This window comes from Conger conger, chromosome 15 (genome assembly GCF_963514075.1).
Source record: "Conger conger chromosome 15, fConCon1.1, whole genome shotgun sequence".
Lineage (NCBI taxonomy): Eukaryota > Metazoa > Chordata > Actinopteri > Anguilliformes > Congridae > Conger > Conger conger.
The window spans coordinates 41,953,553-41,970,953 of NC_083774.1; the positions used below are offsets into that span (position 1 = coordinate 41,953,553).

Sequence of the window (17,401 nt, forward strand, 5' to 3'; positions counted from 1 at the left end):
CGTATGAAGCCTTTTTCAAAGACGAGTCACCTCAGTGGCCTGTTGTACTCCTTGAAATGGGAACAATACAGAGAACCTGTTCTACTCTTTAAAATAGGACCGAGATGGATATTTTATTTAAAAAAAAAAAAAAAAAGGTCGGCAGAGATGGAGATTCTATTTTTAAAATAGGACAGAGTTTCACTTTATTAGGTTTATCTCTACACTCGTACTTAAGACCACCAATTTGCCGTGACGTCACAGTAGCCTGTGCTATCACAACAGCCGTTGCCCTCTAGCGGTTCATACACACTCAGTGACCACTTTATTAGGTACACCTGTCCACCAGCCTGTAAATGCAAATATTTGGCCCACCCATTTCCTGTGCCGTCACAATAGCCTGTGATGTCACAATAGCCTCTGCCCTCGAGCAGAGTTAGTGGACACTCGGTGACCACTTTATTAGGTACACCCGGACAGCAGCTTGTATAAATGAAAATAGAACTTTCTGTTTTACAAAAATCACAAAACATGTTACCCTGGAGCTCAGGTAAGGCACAGAATCACCAATAAATGTTACCTGGACCTCAGGCAAGGCACAAAATATGCACCGCTTCACAAAAAATGTTACCCAGAGCTCAGGTTAGGCATGAAAATATCAACTGGTGCGCAGGTAAGGTTAAAAATATGGAACGCTTCACGAATTTGCGTGTCATCCTTGCGCAGGGGCCATGCTAATCTTCTCTGTATCGTTCCAATTTTAGTATATGTGCTGCCGGAGCGAGCACAAGAGACCTACCTGAGCCTGCGCTACCTAAGGGGCGGGTTCTGGCCATGGTTCGCAGTCATGGACTGAGTGCGAAAGCATGCATAGCACGCGTGTGTGCCTCGTAAGGACAGCCTAAACTGGCAGCACTTACAAACAAGACAAATCTGCATCAGGAGGTTTATCAAACACAACCTCTCATGTTGAGCTGAACACATTTAGACATCAATGTCCCTCCGAGGCAGGCAAATGGAGTCCACGGATGTGCGCTGCCGACTTATGCAGCCGACTGCCTCGATCCTGCTATTGGCTGCACCCTCACAAAGAACTGCACTGTCACCACCTCCAGCCTGTCCGCTGCATGCTGTCCTCATCTCAGTCACCATCAGCTGAACATGCTTGAAAGATTCATCGCACACTGAAAGAAAAAGAAAAAACACAACAACAAAACAATAGTATTACTAGGTATAGGTAAGGTCAGGCCATCTGACAGCAAAAGGTAAAATCTGAAGAAAAGTAAACAAGGAGCCCGCCATCTTCAAATTCAAATACGGTACTTCCGGATCTCCCCGTACATTGCTAGTAATTGCCACCAGAGGTCAGTCGGCTCATTCCTTTCACAAGGGCTCTCCAGCTAGAAAAGGGAAAACCGTCAAAAAGACGGTGCATGCACGGAAGAGCCTTACTTTGATACAGTCTATGGGAAGAACATCGTTTACATACAATTAATAGAGACACTTGAGAAAAAAACAAAAAAACACTGCATGGTTTCTAATACCATATACAGTACGCCCGAAAGGTACTTTACACTATAACAGAAACTGGAGGCTGAGTTTTTCAAGGCAATTCATCAAAAGTTAATTTAGAGTAAGCACTCGAAATTCACTAAAAAGGACGAAAACGCGGAGGAAACGAGTTCTTCGAAACACGAGTGTTTGCTCAAAACAAACGTGGAAAGCAGCATTCCCTCTTTGACCACTCAGCAGACTGCCGTGTGTGTATATCCAACCAAAGCAAGCTGAGTGGTTCTTCTGCGTTGTCGTTTTCGTTAGCTAGCCACTATGGCACACGATTATTTACTTCTGTGGTGTAGGCTAACTTAACACGGCGACTTTTGGCGTCCGCTGGGCCTACGTGGGGGAAATGCCACGTTTTCCAGCATGGCCTCTGAAAATGTTGTGACAATTGTCTTTACCTGTGCCACGTACGGTGCTTCTCATCTACTTCCCCAATCTCTAAGCATGCAAAATGGCCAGACACATACAATAAGCGAGGCACCGGAGCACTAAATTACATCGCCTCGCCAAGGTAGCAAACGAGCTAGCTATAGCCGGCCTAGCACGTGGAAACAGTTTGCTCAGTAGCTGGATAATCCTCGCACAGCAGCCAAGCCTTCCAGAAAATGCAATAAATAGCCTACACGACTGTATTTACGACGTGTATCAGGAATAATCTTGTTAACAAGGGGGTTACTGTACGACGCGGAGGCGAAGGACTATGGCCACCAGTCGTTAGCTAGCAAGCGAACAAGTTGATTCCACACCAAGTTAACGTGACATGCGGACCGCCTACAGCAGGCAACCTTACCCGAGAGACGTCCGGCCGCAGTAGCACTGTTTTATGTGCGCACGCGTCCATATTGCACCGAACTGAAACAAGTGAAACTATTTGGAAAAATACAATATTATCTCCCGTAGGCGACGAAGCCATCTGCCCGTGTAGGCCGAGTGCAAATACAGGCGTGGCTACGCAAAACTTTATTTGTGTACCACGTTACAGACAGAACTACAACAGGGTGTGTCTTACGATTTCTTTTTAAAATGTCTACGGATTTGGAGTCGCGAAGACCCATGCTATTCCAAAGGCTAGAGCAGTAATAACCAAAAGACGCTGCATCACCATATGCCTTTAGGTTCTAGCCTCCGGGACAAGACTGTGGGCTATTGTGAAGCCTTCAATCTAATTTCGTTTTAAATTTCGTAAGACATGCATTTTTAATGAGACATCTGGAATATACCCCATGTACAAAGTTCCTTTTTTATTTTATTTTTTACTGTACTCAGAATGATATACCTGATCTTCATTCAGAACTATGTAAAGGGGAAAAAACGCGAATGGTTTTCAATGCTGCGAATGTTTCACCCAACAGAATTCACACAGCATTGCGGTTTCCCGTTCTTTCTTTTTCACATTACATTACATTACATTGCAGGCATTTAGCAGACGCTCTTATCCAGAGCGACGCACAATGAAGTGCGACGAGGACCCTGGAGGACAGACATTCTCAACAAAATAACACCGTGCCACTGTGTAGGCCTTCCTGAGGATGACGCTTTTATACAAAGCTACCGACAAGTCCTGATGTGTGTTTCTATCGGGATGTGCGGTGTACCTACAGGTTCAAAGACAAAATAAAACCAGTCTACAATACAACTAATGTATTTTCATAACTCGAGAAATATACCTTACATTCCCAACAAAATAACACCGTGCCACTGTGTAGGCCATCCTGAGGATGTTAGGTTGAGTTGCCACAATGCTAGCAAGCAATAAATAAATAAATAAATAAATAAATAAATAAATAAATAAATAAATAAATAAATAAATAAATAAATAAATAAATAAATAAATAAATAAATAAATAAATAAATAAATAAATAAATAAATAAATAAATAAATAAATAAATAAATAATCATTTGTTATTTAGCAGACGCTTTTATCCAAAGAGACCTACATGTCCTGATGTGTGTTGTACCTATAGGTTGAAAGACAAAATTAAACCGGAAACCAGTCTACAATACAACTAATGTATTTTGATAACTCGAGAAATATACTTGCCTGATGCAACTCAAAGTTGCAAAATTCACCCAACTTTGCTGTTTCACTTTTTTTTTTCTTCTTCTTTATTTTGGTTCATTTAACATTCCCAACAAAATGACACCGTGCCACGGTGTAGGTCATTCTGAGGATGTTAGGTCTAGTTGCTACAATGCAAGCTATAAATAAATAATCATTTGTTATTTAGCAGACGCTTTTATCCAAAGCGACCGACAAGTCCTGATTAGACTAAGCAGGAAACAGCCCTGGAGCAATGGGGTGTTAAGGGCATCCCCCAAGGGCCCAACAGCTGTGCGGATCTTATCGCAGCTACACCGGGGCTCGAACCGCCGACCTTGCCACTGCACTACAGGCTGGCCTCTTAAAAGTCAAATGGATTTGGCCACTTTACCGATCTTCTCTGTTCCAATGTTCCAATGTTCCAATATGTTCCAATATTGGAGCCAATCAGAGGCCGTGCCTTGTTCCAATTTACAACTTTCACCAACTTTGACAAAGCGGCTCAGCCAATCAGATGGCCGGATTTGTTCCAAATTGAACACGTGTTTGTTCCAAATTCATCACGTGTTTAGCCGGCCAATTGTAGCTCTTCCTCCGTTTTGACTCAAATCGGCGCGTCGGCCATTGCTCCCGCATCGGTGAAAGGTAAGCTTTCAATGCGTTTTCTAATGAAATTTTTATTAAAATGAGAAGAATCATTTGTATTTTCATGTTAGCGATGGTCAGAGCAGGCTAGCTAGTTGGCTTTCGCGCTGTTCAATACGTTTATCGTTGCTGTTAATACACAGAACGAATGAATGAAAGAACTTTCCAGCTGTATAAACACATCATGTATGTATTTTTACATTAGAAATATATCGTAAGACAAAGCTGGCATGTCGCACATTTCGTTTTAATTACAAAACGTAATATTCTCTGGCTTGCAAGGCGGATAGCTGCTTGGCTATCTACCTACCTACCTCCATACCTCGATTCAGCGTGTGACTATACGAATAATGCAGCCTAATTACTCCCCCAATTTAATCATTTCTGTCGAAATGTTTTAAAAAGTGAGTCATTTCAGTGGTATAGTGTAGCTAGCTAGCTGTGGTTAGGTCTGTCAACTACTACATCTTGGTAGCCCCTGTGAAGTTAAATTAATTATTATTATTATTATTATTATTACTTTTAAATACTCTGTGTCACATAGCATGTTCATAAATCTTGTGATAAGCATGTTTTTCCTGTGTGCACAGCCTCACATTGCAGGGAACCTCAGTCGCAGACGGGCCGGGCGCTGCAGGACATCAGCTTGGACCATGACACTGCGAACATCTTAGACCAGGACACATGCCTCCCATGGGCATGCTCTATTTATTCTACTTATTTATGTGATTAAAATATCAGACCAGTGATCATTCTCATGTGACCGCGATAGCAGTCACTCTAGAAGCCAGTGAAAAATATATTTTCATACATATTGAACAGCAGAAAAACGCTCAGCTTTTAACACTAGGCGTCAGCATAGCTCCAGTTTAAGTTTGAGGACGTGCAAATCAGTCCTTGTTTTGTTTGATGGCAGTTTATTATCTACTGTTGGAACAATTGCCGAATTTAGTTGCAGCAACAAGTAGGTCCCCATTCACGTCCATCTCTTGTACTCATGACATTTCTCCATGTTCTGCTGTGAACGAGTTGTGCCATATTTGTATTGTCATTATTATTATTATTATTAATAATAATATCATTTTTAAAAATCACAACGGTGCTCCCTTTCTGCATTTTGTACTATCAAATAAAATTTCTGCCTGGAAAAGAAATGAAATTGGACAATGAGTAGCAAGACATTCTCAAGAACTGAATTCGAGTTTGCTAGACCTGGATATATGAACAGTCACAAAATATTAGGAGATACCCTCGTGATACTCAGTGTCGTCAGAGTAACAGACAACAGCGATTCGTCTCATTTAAAGTTTTATTTCCAATATACACTCAAGGTGGTGTGCAGTGCACAAAGAAACATTTGCATCAATCAACGGAGGGGGAAAAAAGTGCCAAGTTGCAAGTCTAAAGCAAACAACCATCCAAAAATGAGCCCTTGCTCTTTGAAATTGGGGTTTATTTGATCAGAGGGAAGATGGCCAGCTACTGGCCCACCAGTGGGCCACACAAGCATACCACACCTCACGCAGAGCATCCGCCCATGTCCAGGCACTTGTCCGCTGGCGTATGAAGCCTTTTTCAAAGACGAGTCACCTCAGTGGCCTGTTGTACTCCTTGAAATGGGAACAATACAGAGAACCTGTTCTACTCTTTAAAATAGGACCGAGATGGATATTTTATTTCAAAAAATAAATAAAAAAAGGTCGGCAGAGATGGAGATTCTATTTTTAAAATAGGACAGAGTTTCACTTTATTAGGTTTATCTCTACACTCGTACTTAAGACCACCAATTTGCCGTGACGTCACAGTAGCCTGTGCTATCACAACAGCCGTTGCCCTCTAGCGGTTCATACACACTCAGTGACCACTTTATTAGGTACACCTGTCCACCAGCCTGAAAATGCAAATATTTGGCCCACCCATTTCCTGTGACGTCACAATAGCCTGTGATGTCACAATAGCCTCTGCCCTCGAGCAGAGTTAGTGGACACTCGGTGACCACTTTATTAGGTACACCCGGACAGCAGCTTGTATAAATGAAAATAGAACTTTCTGTTTTACAAAAATCACAAAACATGTTACCCTGGAGCTCAGGTAAGGCACAGAATCACCAATAAATGTTACCTGGACCTCAGGCAAGGCACAAAATATGCACCGCTTCACAAAAAATGTTACCCAGAGCTCAGGTTAGGCATGAAAATATCAACTGGTGCGCAGGTAAGGTTAAAAATATGGAACGCTTCACGAATTTGCGTGTCATCCTTGCGCAGGGGCCATGCTAATCTTCTCTGTATCGTTCCAATTTTAGTATATGTGCTGCCGGAGCGAGCACAAGAGACCTACCTGAGCCTGCGCTACCTAAGGGGCGGGTTCTGGCCATGGTTCGCAGTCATGGACTGAGTGCGAAAGCATGCATAGCACGCGTGTGTGCCTCGTAAGGACAGCCTAAACTGGCAGCACTTACAAACAAGACAAATCTGCATCAGGAGGTTTATCAAACACAACCTCTCATGTTGAGCTGAACACATTTAGACATCAATGTCCCTCCGAGGCAGGCAAATGGAGTCCACGGATGTGCGCTGCCGACTTATGCAGCCGACTGCCTCGATCCTGCTATTGGCTGCACCCTCACAAAGAACTGCACTGTCACCACCTCCAGCCTGTCCGCTGCATGCTGTCCTCATCTCAGTCACCATCAGCTGAACATGCTTGAAAGATTCATCGCACACTGAAAGAAAAAGAAAAAACACAACAACAAAACAATAGTATTACTAGGTATAGGTAAGGTCAGGCCATCTGACAGCAAAAGGTAAAATCTGAAGAAAAGTAAACAAGGAGCCCGCCATCTTCAAATTCAAATACGGTACTTCCGGATCTCCCCGTACATTGCTAGTAATTGCCACCAGAGGTCAGTCGGCTCATTCCTTTCACAAGGGCTCTCCAGCTAGAAAAGGGAAAACCGTCAAAAAGACGGTGCATGCACGGAAGAGCCTTACTTTGATACAGTCTATGGGAAGAACATCGTTTACATACAATTAATAGAGACACTTGAGAAAAAAACAAAAAAACACTGCATGGTTTCTAATACCATATACAGTACGCCCGAAAGGTACTTTACACTATAACAGAAACTGGAGGCTGAGTTTTTCAAGGCAATTCATCAAAAGTTAATTTAGAGTAAGCACTCGAAATTCACTAAAAAGGACGAAAACGCGGAGGAAACGAGTTCTTCGAAACACGAGTGTTTGCTCAAAACAAACGTGGAAAGCAGCATTCCCTCTTTGACCACTCAGCAGACTGCCGTGTGTGTATATCCAACCAAAGCAAGCTGAGTGGTTCTTCTGCGTTGTCGTTTTCGTTAGCTAGCCACTATGGCACACGATTATTTACTTCTGTGGTGTAGGCTAACTTAACACGGCGACTTTTGGCGTCCGCTGGGCCTACGTGGGGGAAATGCCACGTTTTCCAACAAGGCCTCTGAAAATGTTGTGACAATTGTCTTTACCTGTGCCACGTACGGTGCTTCTCATCTACTTCCCCAATCTCTAAGCATGCAAAATGGCCAGACACATACAATAAGCGAGGCACCGGAGCACTAAATTACATCGCCTCGCCAAGGTAGCAAACGAGCTAGCTATAGCCGGCCTAGCACGTGGAAACAGTTTGCTCAGTAGCTGGATAATCCTCGCACAGCAGCCAAGCCTTCCAGAAAATGCAATAAATAGCCTACACGACTGTATTTACGACGTGTATCAGGAATAATCTTGTTAACAAGGGGGTTACTGTACGACGCGGAGGCGAAGGACTATGGCCACCAGTCGTTAGCTAGCAAGCGAACAAGTTGATTCTACACCAAGTTAACGTGACATGCGGACCGCCTACAGCAGGCAACCTTACCCGAGAGACGTCCGGCCGCAGTAGCACTGTTTTATGTGCGCACGCGTCCATATTGCACCGAACTGAAACAAGTGAAACTATTTGGAAAAATACAATATTATCTCCCGTAGGCGACGAAGCCATCTGCCCGTGTAGGCCGAGTGCAAATACAGGCGTGGCTACGCAAAACTTTATTTGTGTACCACGTTACAGACAGAACTACAACAGGGTGTGTCTTACGATTTCTTTTTAAAATGTCTACGGATTTGGAGTCGCGAAGACCCATGCTATTCCAAAGGCTAGAGCAGTAATAACCAAAAGACGCTGCATCACCATATGCCTTTAGGTTCTAGCCTCCGGGACAAGACTGTGGGCTATTGTGAAGCCTTCAATCTAATTTCGTTTTAAATTTCGTAAGACATGCATTTTTAATGAGACATCTGGAATATACCCCATGTACAAAGTTCCTTTTTTATTTTATTTTTTACTGTACTCAGAATGATATACCTGATCTTCATTCAGAACTATGTAAAGGGGAAAAAACGCGAATGGTTTTCAATGCTGCGAATGTTTCACCCAACAGAATTCACACAGCATTGCGGTTTCCCGTTCTTTCTTTTTCACATTACATTACATTACATTGCAGGCATTTAGCAGACGCTCTTATCCAGAGCGACGCACAATGAAGTGCGACGAGGACCCTGGAGGACAGACATTCTCAACAAAATAACACCGTGCCACTGTGTAGGCCTTCCTGAGGATGACGCTTTTATACAAAGCTACCGACAAGTCCTGATGTGTGTTTCTATCGGGATGTGCGGTGTACCTACAGGTTCAAAGACAAAATAAAACCAGTCTACAATACAACTAATGTATTTTCATAACTCGAGAAATATACCTTACATTCCCAACAAAATAACACCGTGCCACTGTGTAGGCCATCCTGAGGATGTTAGGTTGAGTTGCCACAATGCTAGCAATAAATAAATAAATAAATAAATAAATAAATAAATAAATAAATAAATAAATAAATAAATAAATAAATAAATAAATAAATAAATAAATAAATAAATAAATAAATAAATAAATAAATAAATAAATAAATAAATAAATAAATAAATAAATAAATAAATAAATAAATAAATAAATAAATAAATAAATAAATAAATAAATAAATAAATAAATAAATAAATAAATAAATAAATAAATAAATAAATAAATAATCATTTGTTATTTAGCAGACGCTTTTATCCAAAGAGACCTACATGTCCTGATGTGTGTTGTACCTATAGGTTGAAAGACAAAATTAAACCGGAAACCAGTCTACAATACAACTAATGTATTTTGATAACTCGAGAAATATACTTGCCTGATGCAACTCAAAGTTGCAAAATTCACCCAACTTTGCTGTTTCACTTTTTTTTTTCTTCTTCTTTATTTTGGTTCATTTAACATTCCCAACAAAATGACACCGTGCCACGGTGTAGGTCATTCTGAGGATGTTAGGTCTAGTTGCTACAATGCAAGCTATAAATAAATAATCATTTGTTATTTAGCAGACGCTTTTATCCAAAGCGACCGACAAGTCCTGATTAGACTAAGCAGGAAACAGCCCTGGAGCAATGGGGTGTTAAGGGCATCCCCCAAGGGCCCAACAGCTGTGCGGATCTTATCGCAGCTACACCGGGGCTCGAACCGCCGACCTTGCCACTGCACTACAGGCTGGCCTCTTAAAAGTCAAATGGATTTGGCCACTTTACCGATCTTCTCTGTTCCAATGTTCCAATGTTCCAATATGTTCCAATATTGGAGCCAATCAGAGGCCGTGCCTTGTTCCAATTTACAACTTTCACCAACTTTGACAAAGCGGCTCAGCCAATCAGATGGCCGGATTTGTTCCAAATTGAACACGTGTTTGTTCCAAATTCATCACGTGTTTAGCCGGCCAATTGTAGCTCTTCCTCCGTTTTGACTCAAATCGGCGCGTCGGCCATTGCTCCCGCATCGGTGAAAGGTAAGCTTTCAATGCGTTTTCTAATGAAATTTTTATTAAAATGAGAAGAATCATTTGTATTTTCATGTTAGCGATGGTCAGAGCAGGCTAGCTAGTTGGCTTTCGCGCTGTTCAATACGTTTATCGTTGCTGTTAATACACAGAACGAATGAATGAAAGAACTTTCCAGCTGTATAAACACATCATGTATGTATTTTTACATTAGAAATATATCGTAAGACAAAGCTGGCATGTCGCACATTTCGTTTTAATTACAAAACGTAATATTCTCTGGCTTGCAAGGCGGATAGCTGCTTGGCTATCTACCTACCTACCTCCATACCTCGATTCAGCGTGTGACTATACGAATAATGCAGCCTAATTACTCCCCCAATTTAATCATTTCTGTCGAAATGTTTTAAAAAGTGAGTCATTTCAGTGGTATAGTGTAGCTAGCTAGCTGTGGTTAGGTCTGTCAACTACTACATCTTGGTAGCCCCTGTGAAGTTAAATTAATTATTATTATTATTATTATTATTACTTTTAAATACTCTGTGTCACATAGCATGTTCATAAATCTTGTGATAAGCATGTTTTTCCTGTGTGCACAGCCTCACATTGCAGGGAACCTCAGTCGCAGACGGGCCGGGCGCTGCAGGACATCAGCTTGGACCATGACACTGCGAACATCTTAGACCAGGACACATGCCTCCCATGGGCATGCTCTATTTATTCTACTTATTTATGTGATTAAAATATCAGACCAGTGATCATTCTCATGTGACCGCGATAGCAGTCACTCTAGAAGCCAGTGAAAAATATATTTTCATACATATTGAACAGCAGAAAAACGCTCAGCTTTTAACACTAGGCGTCAGCATAGCTCCAGTTTAAGTTTGAGGACGTGCAAATCAGTCCTTGTTTTGTTTGATGGCAGTTTATTATCTACTGTTGGAACAATTGCCGAATTTAGTTGCAGCAACAAGTAGGTCCCCATTCACGTCCATCTCTTGTACTCATGACATTTCTCCATGTTCTGCTGTGAACGAGTTGTGCCATATTTGTATTGTCATTATTATTATTATTATTAATAATAATATCATTTTTAAAAATCACAACGGTGCTCCCTTTCTGCATTTTGTACTATCAAATAAAATTTCTGCCTGGAAAAGAAATGAAATTGGACAATGAGTAGCAAGACATTCTCAAGAACTGAATTCGAGTTTGCTAGACCTGGATATATGAACAGTCACAAAATATTAGGAGATACCCTCGTGATACTCAGTGTCGTCAGAGTAACAGACAACAGCGATTCGTCTCATTTAAAGTTTTATTTCCAATATACACTCAAGGTGGTGTGCAGTGCACAAAGAAACATTTGCATCAATCAACGGAGGGGGAAAAAAGTGCCAAGTTGCAAGTCTAAAGCAAACAACCATCCAAAAATGAGCCCTTGCTCTTTGAAATTGGGGTTTATTTGATCAGAGGGAAGATGGCCAGCTACTGGCCCACCAGTGGGCCACACAAGCATACCACACCTCACGCAGAGCATCCGCCCATGTCCAGGCACTTGTCCGCTGGCGTATGAAGCCTTTTTCAAAGACGAGTCACCTCAGTGGCCTGTTGTACTCCTTGAAATGGGAACAATACAGAGAACCTGTTCTACTCTTTAAAATAGGACCGAGATGGATATTTTATTTCAAAAAATAAATAAAAAAAGGTCGGCAGAGATGGAGATTCTATTTTTAAAATAGGACAGAGTTTCACTTTATTAGGTTTATCTCTACACTCGTACTTAAGACCACCAATTTGCCGTGACGTCACAGTAGCCTGTGCTATCACAACAGCCGTTGCCCTCTAGCGGTTCATACACACTCAGTGACCACTTTATTAGGTACACCTGTCCACCAGCCTGAAAATGCAAATATTTGGCCCACCCATTTCCTGTGACGTCACAATAGCCTGTGATGTCACAATAGCCTCTGCCCTCGAGCAGAGTTAGTGGACACTCGGTGACCACTTTATTAGGTACACCCGGACAGCAGCTTGTATAAATGAAAATAGAACTTTCTGTTTTACAAAAATCACAAAACATGTTACCCTGGAGCTCAGGTAAGGCACAGAATCACCAATAAATGTTACCTGGACCTCAGGCAAGGCACAAAATATGCACCGCTTCACAAAAAATGTTACCCAGAGCTCAGGTTAGGCATGAAAATATCAACTGGTGCGCAGGTAAGGTTAAAAATATGGAACGCTTCACGAATTTGCGTGTCATCCTTGCGCAGGGGCCATGCTAATCTTCTCTGTATCGTTCCAATTTTAGTATATGTGCTGCCGGAGCGAGCACAAGAGACCTACCTGAGCCTGCGCTACCTAAGGGGCGGGTTCTGGCCATGGTTCGCAGTCATGGACTGAGTGCGAAAGCATGCATAGCACGCGTGTGTGCCTCGTAAGGACAGCCTAAACTGGCAGCACTTACAAACAAGACAAATCTGCATCAGGAGGTTTATCAAACACAACCTCTCATGTTGAGCTGAACACATTTAGACATCAATGTCCCTCCGAGGCAGGCAAATGGAGTCCACGGATGTGCGCTGCCGACTTATGCAGCCGACTGCCTCGATCCTGCTATTGGCTGCACCCTCACAAAGAACTGCACTGTCACCACCTCCAGCCTGTCCGCTGCATGCTGTCCTCATCTCAGTCACCATCAGCTGAACATGCTTGAAAGATTCATCGCACACTGAAAGAAAAAGAAAAAACACAACAACAAAACAATAGTATTACTAGGTATAGGTAAGGTCAGGCCATCTGACAGCAAAAGGTAAAATCTGAAGAAAAGTAAACAAGGAGCCCGCCATCTTCAAATTCAAATACGGTACTTCCGGATCTCCCCGTACATTGCTAGTAATTGCCACCAGAGGTCAGTCGGCTCATTCCTTTCACAAGGGCTCTCCAGCTAGAAAAGGGAAAACCGTCAAAAAGACGGTGCATGCACGGAAGAGCCTTACTTTGATACAGTCTATGGGAAGAACATCGTTTACATACAATTAATAGAGACACTTGAGAAAAAAACAAAAAAACACTGCATGGTTTCTAATACCATATACAGTACGCCCGAAAGGTACTTTACACTATAACAGAAACTGGAGGCTGAGTTTTTCAAGGCAATTCATCAAAAGTTAATTTAGAGTAAGCACTCGAAATTCACTAAAAAGGACGAAAACGCGGAGGAAACGAGTTCTTCGAAACACGAGTGTTTGCTCAAAACAAACGTGGAAAGCAGCATTCCCTCTTTGACCACTCAGCAGACTGCCGTGTGTGTATATCCAACCAAAGCAAGCTGAGTGGTTCTTCTGCGTTGTCGTTTTCGTTAGCTAGCCACTATGGCACACGATTATTTACTTCTGTGGTGTAGGCTAACTTAACACGGCGACTTTTGGCGTCCGCTGGGCCTACGTGGGGGAAATGCCACGTTTTCCAACAAGGCCTCTGAAAATGTTGTGACAATTGTCTTTACCTGTGCCACGTACGGTGCTTCTCATCTACTTCCCCAATCTCTAAGCATGCAAAATGGCCAGACACATACAATAAGCGAGGCACCGGAGCACTAAATTACATCGCCTCGCCAAGGTAGCAAACGAGCTAGCTATAGCCGGCCTAGCACGTGGAAACAGTTTGCTCAGTAGCTGGATAATCCTCGCACAGCAGCCAAGCCTTCCAGAAAATGCAATAAATAGCCTACACGACTGTATTTACGACGTGTATCAGGAATAATCTTGTTAACAAGGGGGTTACTGTACGACGCGGAGGCGAAGGACTATGGCCACCAGTCGTTAGCTAGCAAGCGAACAAGTTGATTCTACACCAAGTTAACGTGACATGCGGACCGCCTACAGCAGGCAACCTTACCCGAGAGACGTCCGGCCGCAGTAGCACTGTTTTATGTGCGCACGCGTCCATATTGCACCGAACTGAAACAAGTGAAACTATTTGGAAAAATACAATATTATCTCCCGTAGGCGACGAAGCCATCTGCCCGTGTAGGCCGAGTGCAAATACAGGCGTGGCTACGCAAAACTTTATTTGTGTACCACGTTACAGACAGAACTACAACAGGGTGTGTCTTACGATTTCTTTTTAAAATGTCTACGGATTTGGAGTCGCGAAGACCCATGCTATTCCAAAGGCTAGAGCAGTAATAACCAAAAGACGCTGCATCACCATATGCCTTTAGGTTCTAGCCTCCGGGACAAGACTGTGGGCTATTGTGAAGCCTTCAATCTAATTTCGTTTTAAATTTCGTAAGACATGCATTTTTAATGAGACATCTGGAATATACCCCATGTACAAAGTTCCTTTTTTATTTTATTTTTTACTGTACTCAGAATGATATACCTGATCTTCATTCAGAACTATGTAAAGGGGAAAAAACGCGAATGGTTTTCAATGCTGCGAATGTTTCACCCAACAGAATTCACACAGCATTGCGGTTTCCCGTTCTTTCTTTTTCACATTACATTACATTACATTGCAGGCATTTAGCAGACGCTCTTATCCAGAGCGACGCACAATGAAGTGCGACGAGGACCCTGGAGGACAGACATTCTCAACAAAATAACACCGTGCCACTGTGTAGGCCTTCCTGAGGATGACGCTTTTATACAAAGCTACCGACAAGTCCTGATGTGTGTTTCTATCGGGATGTGCGGTGTACCTACAGGTTCAAAGACAAAATAAAACCAGTCTACAATACAACTAATGTATTTTCATAACTCGAGAAATATACCTTACATTCCCAACAAAATAACACCGTGCCACTGTGTAGGCCATCCTGAGGATGTTAGGTTGAGTTGCCACAATGCTAGCAATAAATAAATAAATAAATAAATAAATAAATAAATAAATAAATAAATAAATAAATAAATAAATAAATAAATAAATAAATAAATAAATAAATAAATAAATAAATAAATAAATAAATAAATAAATAAATAAATAAATAAATAAATAAATAAATAAATAAATAAATAAATAAATAAATAATCATTTGTTATTTAGCAGACGCTTTTATCCAAAGAGACCTACATGTCCTGATGTGTGTTGTACCTATAGGTTGAAAGACAAAATTAAACCGGAAACCAGTCTACAATACAACTAATGTATTTTGATAACTCGAGAAATATACTTGCCTGATGCAACTCAAAGTTGCAAAATTCACCCAACTTTGCTGTTTCACTTTTTTTTTTCTTCTTCTTTATTTTGGTTCATTTAACATTCCCAACAAAATGACACCGTGCCACGGTGTAGGTCATTCTGAGGATGTTAGGTCTAGTTGCTACAATGCAAGCTATAAATAAATAATCATTTGTTATTTAGCAGACGCTTTTATCCAAAGCGACCGACAAGTCCTGATTAGACTAAGCAGGAAACAGCCCTGGAGCAATGGGGTGTTAAGGGCATCCCCCAAGGGCCCAACAGCTGTGCGGATCTTATCGCAGCTACACCGGGGCTCGAACCGCCGACCTTGCCACTGCACTACAGGCTGGCCTCTTAAAAGTCAAATGGATTTGGCCACTTTACCGATCTTCTCTGTTCCAATGTTCCAATGTTCCAATATGTTCCAATATTGGAGCCAATCAGAGGCCGTGCCTTGTTCCAATTTACAACTTTCACCAACTTTGACAAAGCGGCTCAGCCAATCAGATGGCCGGATTTGTTCCAAATTGAACACGTGTTTGTTCCAAATTCATCACGTGTTTAGCCGGCCAATTGTAGCTCTTCCTCCGTTTTGACTCAAATCGGCGCGTCGGCCATTGCTCCCGCATCGGTGAAAGGTAAGCTTTCAATGCGTTTTCTAATGAAATTTTTATTAAAATGAGAAGAATCATTTGTATTTTCATGTTAGCGATGGTCAGAGCAGGCTAGCTAGTTGGCTTTCGCGCTGTTCAATACGTTTATCGTTGCTGTTAATACACAGAACGAATGAATGAAAGAACTTTCCAGCTGTATAAACACATCATGTATGTATTTTTACATTAGAAATATATCGTAAGACAAAGCTGGCATGTCGCACATTTCGTTTTAATTACAAAACGTAATATTCTCTGGCTTGCAAGGCGGATAGCTGCTTGGCTATCTACCTACCTACCTCCATACCTCGATTCAGCGTGTGACTATACGAATAATGCAGCCTAATTACTCCCCCAATTTAATCATTTCTGTCGAAATGTTTTAAAAAGTGAGTCATTTCAGTGGTATAGTGTAGCTAGCTAGCTGTGGTTAGGTCTGTCAACTACTACATCTTGGTAGCCCCTGTGAAGTTAAATTAATTATTATTATTATTATTATTATTACTTTTAAATACTCTGTGTCACATAGCATGTTCATAAATCTTGTGATAAGCATGTTTTTCCTGTGTGCACAGCCTCACATTGCAGGGAACCTCAGTCGCAGACGGGCCGGGCGCTGCAGGACATCAGCTTGGACCATGACACTGCGAACATCTTAGACCAGGACACATGCCTCCCATGGGCATGCTCTATTTATTCTACTTATTTATGTGATTAAAATATCAGACCAGTGATCATTCTCATGTGACCGCGATAGCAGTCACTCTAGAAGCCAGTGAAAAATATATTTTCATACATATTGAACAGCAGAAAAACGCTCAGCTTTTAACACTAGGCGTCAGCATAGCTCCAGTTTAAGTTTGAGGACGTGCAAATCAGTCCTTGTTTTGTTTGATGGCAGTTTATTATCTACTGTTGGAACAATTGCCGAATTTAGTTGCAGCAACAAGTAGGTCCCCATTCACGTCCATCTCTTGTACTCATGACATTTCTCCATGTTCTGCTGTGAACGAGTTGTGCCATATTTGTATTGTCATTATTATTATTATTATTAATAATAATATCATTTTTAAAAATCACAACGGTGCTCCCTTTCTGCATTTTGTACTATCAAATAAAATTTCTGCCTGGAAAAGAAATGAAATTGGACAATGAGTAGCAAGACATTCTCAAGAACTGAATTCGAGTTTGCTAGACCTGGATATATGAACAGTCACAAAATATTAGGAGATACCCTCGTGATACTCAGTGTCGTCAGAGTAACAGACAACAGCGATTCGTCTCATTTAAAGTTTTATTTCCAATATACACTCAAGGTGGTGTGCAGTGCACAAAGAAACATTTGCATCAATCAACGGAGGGGGAAAAAAGTGCCAAGTTGCAAGTCTAAAGCAAACAACCATCCAAAAATGAGCCCTTGCTCTTTGAAATTGGGGTTTATTTGATCAGAG

General features: G+C 41.6%; 3 non-coding genes across 3 annotated transcripts; all 3 read right to left on the bottom strand.

Annotated features, from left to right (window-relative positions):
- Nucleotides 1-660: 660 nt before the first annotated feature.
- Nucleotides 661-767, bottom strand: LOC133112669 (U6 spliceosomal RNA). The gene has a single exon (XR_009705487.1). It is a non-coding gene; the product is annotated as a U6 spliceosomal RNA (small nuclear RNA).
- A 5,684-nt stretch (nucleotides 768-6,451) lies between these two features.
- On the bottom strand, nucleotides 6,452-6,558 carry LOC133112670 (U6 spliceosomal RNA). The gene has a single exon (XR_009705488.1). It is a non-coding gene; the product is annotated as a U6 spliceosomal RNA (small nuclear RNA).
- A 5,780-nt stretch (nucleotides 6,559-12,338) lies between these two features.
- Nucleotides 12,339-12,445, bottom strand: LOC133112672 (U6 spliceosomal RNA). Its single transcript, XR_009705489.1, has one exon. It is a non-coding gene; the product is annotated as a U6 spliceosomal RNA (small nuclear RNA).
- Between the last annotated feature and the right edge of the window lie 4,956 nt (nucleotides 12,446-17,401).